Raw genomic sequence first — 8,873 nt, 5'->3', positions numbered from 1 at the left:
TGCTTGTTTATTTTTATATAAAACTTTACAGTCAGCCTTAATCATTTCAATCAATTCAGTCAAAACTTTCAAAGAATAACAACTTTTGACTCCCAAAATTGCTTAGAATCTTTGAATTAGAATCTTTCTGTGGGAAATTAAAATAATTTGCCTGCATTGGCAAAGAAAGCTGTGCATGAAGACATTAAAATTAAAAAAAAGGCAAGCCATTACTAAACACTACAAATATGATTGTGAAGCAACATGTTAATTTAAAGCCATGTGGGCTTTATTTGATGTAATATGTCAGTAGACATTACAAATACTGAGATTTTGGGACCTTGAGGGAAATTTGACTACATTGAATTTGATTTTGGCTTAGAAAATGGGTTCACTGAGGACTTTGGGACATCAGAGATTATGAGATTATCCTTTCAGCTAGAATTTACTGCATGGTGATTGGTATTGTGAGAGCACTGTATGCTGTACACTGAACCCTTTTAAAGCATAAGAGATGAATTCCAAGCCATTTGCCCAACCACAGGTTTGCAAATATACTGTAACATGTAATTTCTTCAACTTTCTAATGTCTATTTTTTTGGCTAAGAGCCTTCACTTTATTGTACTGCTTAACTTGATCTCTTTTTTTTTTTTTTTTTTAATATATATTCTATCATTAGCCCTCACCATGAGCTTTTTTCTTCTGACCGTCTCAGGAGTAAGTTTTAAGTTTGTTCATATGAGTTACTGGATAACCAGAATGCAAAGCCGAGTTGGAATACACATGTTTATGGTTGGCTGGGCCCCATGTAACCTGCTAGACAGCCCATGCTTATAATTTAAATTGCTTCTCAGCTAAAGTAGCACTACTTGTCAGGAGCCTTGAACCTAAATTTTGAAAATGCCAAAGGTCTATTTGAAAGAATCCATTCTTTGATAACAAACTGTTATTGAGGAGGCAAAACATACTTCTGGAATATTTGAAGGGTGAAAATCAATATGTGATTAAATGCCCAAATGAATGAATAGGTTGAAACACTAAATCTTGTTGACAGAGAAGGGGAAGACTCCGTAGGTACACAGTATGAAAGGTTTAATTATTTGACCGAGACACGAGAACGGGATACAAATAGAGTTTTGACCATGCTTAGGTGTCAACCTAACTTATTTGATCATAACTCCTACACACTCCTTTTCCAGTCAGCAGGAACCAGGATTTTGGACTCAGACCTATCTGACTCTGAAGTGTATGATGTAACCCTTTATCCCATTTGGTCACCCCTACAACTTTATGAACACAACCACACTGTCAGGGTCCCCCTTCCTTCAAGGTCCAATTCAATGATGGCCTCTCTCTAAAGTCTTTAGATCCTGTAAAGTTTTTACATCCTGTAGCATTTTCACATCTTTAATATACAATTTTAGTCTTTTGTGTACCTCTTTCCCCTGAGGGATTGTGAGGATCCAGTCCTTACAGGACTTGCAAGTTGTATCCCACAATATGGAGCACAGAGATTTGGCTTGTACACTGGACATGGTGTTGGTAGCAGAAGAGAAAATGGAGTACAGAATGTGTAGCTCAGAAGCAGGAGTAGAGGTGATGCGTGAGGGAGAAATAGGCTAGCCTTGTTACATGAAAGACCAAAAATAAAAGGAAGTAAGATTGGAAAAGTAACTAAGGGATAAAATGAGGAAGGCCTTAAATGTCAAAGTCAAGGATTTTTTTTTTTTTTTTAAAGATTTTTTTTCTTGAGAGACAGAGAGAGAGAGAAAGAGAGATAGGCAGAGGGAGGGACAGGCTTCATGCAGGGACTCCGATGTAGGACTCAATCCCGGGACTCCAGGATCACCTCCTGGGTCGAAGGCAGACGCTCAACTGCTGAGCCACCCAGGCATCCCTCAAAACCAAGGATTTGGACTTGATTCTGCAGACATTACAAGCCAATGAAAAACTAGCCTGACTGAAAAGATGGTTAAGACCATCTCTATTTAAATGGGAAGTTGGTGATGAGTAACTTAGCAGTATATTTTACCCTTATTTTATTTGGATTGTGTAAACCTGCCTTTCAGTCCAAAAGAGTACTGGGTCACATTTAGGTGACACATTTCCTCCAGACAACCTGGAGAACTTCAGGAAGTGGTGGGGATGATTCAGCAGGGGACGTCTTCTTGAACCATGCAGTGATTGGTATTTGGGTAGAGTTATTCTTGCCAGGTTGTGAAGAAGTCTTTCCATAATTTATGTGGATGATCGCTCAGCCTTTTTCCAGATGGAAACCAAGCAAAGGATGAGACTAGATAGGAACAAATTTGGAAGATTTGGGGTCCCTAGTAAGTCTTTATCCTGAAGGCTTTCTGAAGGTCCTGAAGTGGCCTTAACTTCAGGGAAAGATAGACATTGGTTAGTTTGGTTCTTTGATGACTTGGTAAAAAAAAAAAAAAAAAAAAAAAAAGTATTGTGGACTTTTATATGCCTTTATATACCCCAGGGTCAGCTCTAATTTTATAATTAGAAGGGTCTTGCAAGTCTATGGAAGTCCATTCATATTCTTATTTTAGGTACCTTATCTTAAACTGTGCAGAGGTATACTTTGCTGTCTCTACTTAACATTTCTAACCTAAATTTCTTTTGAGATATCTCTTTATCATGTGTAACTTTTATAAAATTAAAATTATTATCAGGATAGCACAGAGATTAATAATAGTAGCTCTGGACCCAGATTGCCTGAGTTCTGATCCTGATTTTCCCACTTAAGAGCGATGTGACTTTGGGCAAGTTATTTTAATTACTGGTTTCTTCATCTGTAATATGGGGGTGACCATTTACTTTCCTTAGTGCATTTTTGTCAGAATTAAATGAATGAATTCATTGTTCATTTGTTAAAAGTAGAACCCTTAGAATAGTTCCTGGCACATAAGTTCCCAATAAATATCATCTATTGTATTGTAATGAGAAAATTAAAGCAGCTAAAGGATAAGTGACTTAGGTAGTTATCCAATAGGATGAGTAAACCAGAATTAGTGTTGTTTTTTTGTTTTTTAAGATTTTATTCATTCATGAGAGACACAGAGAGAGAGACAGAGAGAGGCAGAGACACAGGCGGAGGGAGAAGCAGGCTCCACACAGGGAGCCCGACATGGGACTCGATCCCGGGACCCTACCCCACGACCATGCCCTGGGGCTGAAGGCGGAGCCACCGGGCTGCCCAGGATTAGTGTTTATCTCAACATTTAGTCGTCTATGAATGTATTTCAGTGGTCAGCTGTGCTATACTAACATAGAGACCAGAGGTCAGGAAACATTTTCTTAAAGGGACAGATCAGTTAATAAATATTTTATACTTTGTAGGACTTAGTCTCTTCTGCAACTACTCAACTCTCATTGTGTCCTGCAAAAGCAGCTATAGACAGTATGTAAATGAATAGGTATGGCTATGTTCCAATAAAACTTTAATTTCAAAAACAGGTTGCAGACTGTATTTGTAGACCTCTGCTTCAGATACTTAAGTTATATTGTGTAGAGACTTGAATTACATTTAGGTTTTTTTTTTTTAATTTTTTTTAAATTCATTTGAGAGGGATCCCTGGGTGGCACAGCGGTTTGGTGCCTGCCTTTGGCCCAGGGCGCGATCCTGGAGACCCCGGATCGAATCCCACATCGGGCTCCTGGTGCATGGAGCCTGCTTCTCCCTCTGCCTGTGTCTCTGCCTCTCTCTCTCTCTGTGTGTGACTATCATAAATAAATAAAAATTAAAAAAAAAAACTAGTAAAATTAATTTAAAAAAAATTCATTTGAGAGAGACAGCTTGTGCCACAGAGCGTAAGCAGTGGGGAGGGACAGAGAGAGAAGAAGCAGACTTCCTGCTGAGCTGGGAGCCCAATGTGGAATTCAATCCCAGGACCCCAGAATCATGACCAAAGGCAGGTGCTTAACTGATTGAGCCATCCGGGTGCCCCTGGATTCCATTTAGTTTTAAAGTATGAAATAGATATTATTGTAATAAACAATAACCTCGCCTCCAAATGATCATGTCTAACATGTATTTTCACTTATGATGGTCATGCCTTAGAAGAGCAAAGGGATTTAGAAAGTAGTAATAAATGTGTTTTCCCATCTCAAAGGGAAGGGATACACAGAAGTCACTTAATGGCTTGGAGGATTATTCTTAGAATTTGAAGTCTGACTTGGGCAAGATGCTAAGGGTTGTTTTATTAGATAAACGTAAATGCAGACTTTTGTTAATTTTTGTGTAGGAAATATACACAAGTCAAATAACAGGCTATTTTAATTATCATTGGCATTACACAACAGGTTTTTCTGCTAGGAATGTTTTTTGCTTGGGTTTGAATTTTTTTATGGCCGGCTTTTCAGTTTAATAAAGTGTTCTTTTTAAATTAAACTTGTCAGTGGACCTTTTTGTGAGTGGCTGTGTTGGTTAGTTCATATTTATAGCTTACGTCTGTTTCTGAGGAAATGACTAAAGTCTCTTGCATTCGATCAAAACTGTATGACAAAGGACATCTTTGACTTGCTTAAACAAGGCTCATGATGGAAAGTCAAAAAAATTGAACAGTTCATGTTTATAAATGTTTTTATGTATTCAGTCTTGGTTGGGCCAAATAATCAGAGCTCTGTGCTAAGGGAGGGATTGAAAATACTCAGTGCCTCTCAAGTGAATGGATTCCTCTGGAGCAAGTTCAGGCAACACTTTCTTACAATTCTCTTTAAAATTTTTCTACATGTTTAGAATTAGGTCTTATAGAATATAGGTATCTGATTTTTCTTCTCTTTAAACCATTCCATTGATATTTTCTCCATCCTCCTTTGTATCCAATAGGCCCTGGCCTGTGTGACATCTAAACCTTGCCCTTGTAATTTCCAGCAAGGAGGCTGATGGGGACTGGGAAGGGACCTGGGATGTCCCAGAAATGTGCTGTGTCTTGCTGCCTGCTGGAGGTCCCTGTTTCCCTCCCTTAGTCCTATCCTCTATGAAGCCTTCCTCCTGCTAATATTGGTATCCTTCCTTCTGCTCTTTGCTCCAGGGCAGGAGATGAAGACACAGATGAGGCTCCCACCTACTCAGACTCAGGTTGACCAGGGACCTCGGCTAGAACTTTCATTCCCCGACAAAGGCCCTGTTAGAAAAGGCGGTTGGATTTTGGTGTGATTATTGTTCTAGATCATTGGAATTTTCTTTGCTGTTAATGTAATCATTAATTGCAAGTCTTTTATGAGCACTCCAGGAAACCTCTTCTCCAGCCAAATCTTGGATCTGAGTCTAAAACAGGAGTGAAATTGCTGTACTTGCTGTCACACATCACTCACCCCTGCCTCCATTCTCAGAAGCACCTATGGAGTAGGGTTCCTCTGCATTCATTTAACAACTGTTTATTTTTGGAGCACACACTAGTCTTGAAATTGGGCTAGCCTATGTATATATACATCATTAATTGCTTAACGTTCACCTGGATTGGTGTGTCTATATGGGTTATATAGGAATCTGACTTTAGGGGTGACCAAATGGACAGATGCTTACCTGAATTGAGAGATTTCTTTAAGACAGCCTCTGTTCATGCCTGAAATTCCATTGTCAGTAAGGCATTTTATTTCAGTGTTAAGCACCTGCCTCTTTTGAAGCTCTTTTTCAAATGAAAATGTCTTTGGAAAAGATATCCATTAAACTGTTTGAACCTTAGAGCTGATCCTATTGCTTCCCTACTGAATTAAACATCTGGGGTCACTGACTCCTCAAACGAGTAGATAGAAAAAGGAAGGAGCCACACTGCTAGTTCATAATTTTGTCTGGGACAGGCTTTGATTACATTTGATAAACACATGTGAGGTAACATTTCTGGTTTTTAACTTGGAGATACTTTGCTTTCTCATTTGGATGGAGGTGATTACGAGATATTTGAATAGTGAGCACCTCAAAAGGAAGTTCTATTCCTAAATACTGGTATACTACCAAAAAATATATCTTGTTACTATAATGGTGAGGATATACATGCCCATACGTATAGTCCTGGCAATTTTTTTCTAAATATCTGTTATTTATTAGAGGTAAGGGTATTAATCAACTTTAATCACAAGTCTTGATAATGAAAGTGTTTATCTTCTACCATATTGTCTGCATATTGATTTTTTATTGATTTCCCTTTTTTTATTAATTTTTTTTAACCTAACAGCCAAGTATTGTAAATTTTTGATTTATTTACTCAGCATTCATTGAATGCCTAACATGTGCCAGGTAGTTTGTGCTATAAAAAGGAATGATGATGGTTTTCTCCTGAAACTCAGGCTTCAAGGAATATTTGAGTTTGTCCAGCAACTGGGAAGTAAGGAAGAAAGAGAAGAAGGGAGTGCTGGGAGGAGGAAATGAAGGGGGAGAGAGGAGAAAAGATAACTAGAAGGAAGTTAGTTAAATCTGTTGGTCCGTAACACATTTTCTTGTTTTTAATTACACATGTGTAACCTAGTTTGATGCTCTTTGTTTTTTATACAATAATTCACCATCTATAGGCCTTACTTTTGTTCCTCTTGTGTGCTCTAATTTGAAATTAGTTTTAATTAATCTTTTTTTTATATTTGTTTCTTTTCAGTATAAAAGAGTTTTATGGATCAGTTTGCTCATAAGCACATGGAAAATTTGAAGAGCTGAAGAAAATAAAAAATCAGCATTAAACTTTTTAAAATGTGAGTAAACTCTCTCCTCTCTGTGGTTTATTTCTGACATCTTTAAAGCCTGCAGTTACCCTTCTGTGTCTTCAGTTTGTAAATCTTTTTCCCAGTAGTAAAGTTATTTGACTATGTACGTCTACTCATTAAGTCATTAAGTCTATGAGACTTGATGGCCCATCTCCCTCTTGAAAAGTTAGATTATAAAAGTTCTATGACTCACCTAGGTGACTGGAGAATTTAGAATGTTTTAACAGTCAGTGAACACATCTGTTTGGCACTGAGAGAGAGAACACAGAGCTGGTTGTGCATGAAAAGCACCGCCGTCTTTCAAATTCATTATTGCTCTTTGTCTCACAGATATTTCAGTGGAGCATCAAAACCAGTAAGAATTGGCTCAACCCATTAATGACCTTTATAAGCTTAGAAAAAGGAGATGTTTTCACATGGGGTTATTTACTCCCTTCTTCCCTGCACCTCTTGTTCAGTAATAATAATAATAATACTTAACTGTTTATTGAGCATCTGCTAAGTGACAAGTACTGGACTCCCTCAATTCGATCAGTATTTATTCAGTAAATACTTTTTCTGAGTGTTCGCAACATGCCAGGCACAGCTCTGACACTACTACCTGATAATGTCATGGCAACCTTGCAAGGTAGGAGTTAATATTTCCGTGATCTACATGAAGATATTGAGGTTCAGAGTAAGGTAGGGAATATGCTGGTGGTCACACAACTGGTAAGTGACAAAACCTAGAGTGGGAACATGGTGCCAACTTTTTCTGATTGGCTGTATCCTAAAGGGTGTTTCAAATGATCTTCCTGGCTCTGCTTTTGGTAGGAGACGAACCTTCTGGGTTGTATTCTTAATAGGAATATGATCCTAATCCCTCTAAACCTTGGCCATAGTCACAACAAGGAAGGAAATTAGAGAAACATCCTTCGACATTTGAGAGGTAGCTGTGGCGCTTGGGTGGAGAGTTAAGAAATACAGCGTCCAGTCCCAGGCTTTCCATGGATTTCCTCTGTGTCCTTGAGATAACTTAACATACCCGGGAAACAATTACTTTTATTCATGCCAACTGAGGAGAGCAGACCAGATGTGCTCTGAGGTCTTTTTCAGTCAGCTTTTTATGGAAATATGGAGGAAAGTGCACAAATTATAAGTGGATGGCTTGATGGAATAATTGTCACAAAGTGGACACACCTTTGTAACAGCACCCAGATTAATGAAAGATTGCCAGGACCCCAGAACCTGCCTCTTCTAATGCTCCTGGGAATAACTGATTGATTAGTTTTGCCTATTTAAAAAAACACATGTGAATAGAATCATGTACTATATATTCTTTTGTGTCTGGCTAATTTTTCTGATTATATTTGTGAAATTTATCTACAATATTGTTTTTTGTTCTCATTCTCCTTGCTGTCATGATATTCAGTTATATATCTGTTTTACAGCTGCTGGACATTTCGGTAGTTATCCAGTTTGGATGAATAACAAATAGTGTGCTTCAGTGAATATTTTTGTGCATGTCTTTTGGTAATGCTGAGGGACTACTCAGTAATTTAGATTATGCAGATCTGGGGAGTGATGTTGAACTAAATAAACGTCTGTTAAAGCAGACAAATTGATTTTCGGTAGCTAGGTGATTTGTCTGCCTCAGCCTGACTGTGACGGTCTGAGCCTGCATTTTTTTCATAGATCGCTCTTGAGGGGGTGGCCAGGTGGAACCTTCTCTGCTATGTGTGCGGTGTGGGAGGGCTTGCTCCCCTGGCAGAGTAGGGCTTTGGTTGGTACAGGAAGTGGTTACAGAGAGGAAGAGAAACTAAATCCAGAAGAGAGAGATGTCTGAGCTATCCTAGAAATGATTAGGCTATCTCGTCAGCCAGATCAAGAGCCTGGAAAAGTGGCAACCCAGGGGAAGAATCTCTGCTGTGAAACCTGAAGAGTTTGGGAAGATGAATAAAGGAATAAATATTGATCCAGGGAGGCAGGCTGAATCTCTGAAGGCGATTAACATTTTCAAAGCATTTTCTGAACAAAGTTATCCTAATCTTGTCAAATTGCTTTTTAAGTCTAATTTTCTTTTAAGGGAGCTTTGAAAAACCAGTCCCTAATTGTAGGAATCTTGAGCCAAGATGGACTTAAACAGTAGAATGACCAAACTAGGAAAAATATGTATTTTCAAACAAATTTGGGGTGTGGGCCTGGGGGC

The 8,873-nt window shown here is 38.4% G+C and overlaps 1 protein-coding gene across 3 annotated transcripts in view; it reads left to right on the top strand.

The window, feature by feature from the left end:
- PPFIBP1 (PPFIB scaffold protein 1) overlaps positions 1-8,873 on the top strand; it is a 167,029-nt gene that overhangs the window by 49,292 nt on the left and 108,864 nt on the right. For all 3 annotated transcript variants that reach the window (XM_077870608.1, XM_077870609.1, XM_077870610.1), the window contains one exon: positions 6,580-6,673. The gene's annotated coding sequence lies outside the window, so the exon portion shown is untranslated. The remainder of the gene's footprint in view (positions 1-6,579; positions 6,674-8,873) is intronic.

Source organism: Canis aureus, chromosome 25 (genome assembly GCF_053574225.1).
Source record: "Canis aureus isolate CA01 chromosome 25, VMU_Caureus_v.1.0, whole genome shotgun sequence".
Lineage (NCBI taxonomy): Eukaryota > Metazoa > Chordata > Mammalia > Carnivora > Canidae > Canis > Canis aureus.
The sequence above is the reverse complement of the archived record's forward strand: the minus strand, read 5'-3'. Positions and strand labels throughout refer to the sequence as shown.